Source organism: Fonticula alba (genome assembly GCF_000388065.1).
Source record: "Fonticula alba strain ATCC 38817 unplaced genomic scaffold supercont2.5, whole genome shotgun sequence".
In the NCBI taxonomy this organism is placed as follows: domain Eukaryota; order Rotosphaerida; family Fonticulaceae; genus Fonticula; species Fonticula alba.
This window is the reverse complement of record NW_009242975.1, coordinates 434027-434627: the sequence shown is the minus strand read 5'-3', so window position 1 is coordinate 434627 and position 601 is coordinate 434027.

Below are 601 nucleotides of genomic sequence, written 5' to 3'. Positions count from 1 at the left end.
TGTGTGTGTGTGTGTGTGTGTGTGTGTGTGTGTCTGTGGATGCATGTGTGGATGCATGTGTGAGGGCTCGTACCCATGTGGGTATCGCGCATGGTGCGGGGATTGCGGGCGGCCGGCCACTCGATGTGCATGTGTGAGGTCGGCCCTCCGGGCTGCGCTTAGCCGCAGGGCTCGGGAAGAAGGGGGACCGGGGCCGAGGCGATGCGCCCGCCAGGCGGGCACTTCGAGGGGAAAACACCCCACAGGGCTGTCCTGCCCGTGAGGCCCCGGGTGTGCCCCGTCCGGATGTGTAAACACACCCGTCCGCTTTTGTGGCTCCCGGCGTGGGGGGGATTCATGGCGTGCCCGGGGCGGGCACGGGGCGGAGGCATGAGTGCACGAGCGCATGCGGGCAAATACATGCATGTGGCCCCCCCCTCCCCCCCCCCCCCCACGCTCCTCGGAGATCGGCGGACAATTTCGCGCAGGGGGAGGGGGGGCGGGGCGATTTTCAGGGGCCCAAGGATGCAGCCACAATGTGCGAGCAGGCCGGGGGCGGGGGGTGCCCCGTGGTGGGCGATCTGCTAGCGGGGCCCGCGTGCCTGGGGACCATCTCGGGTAG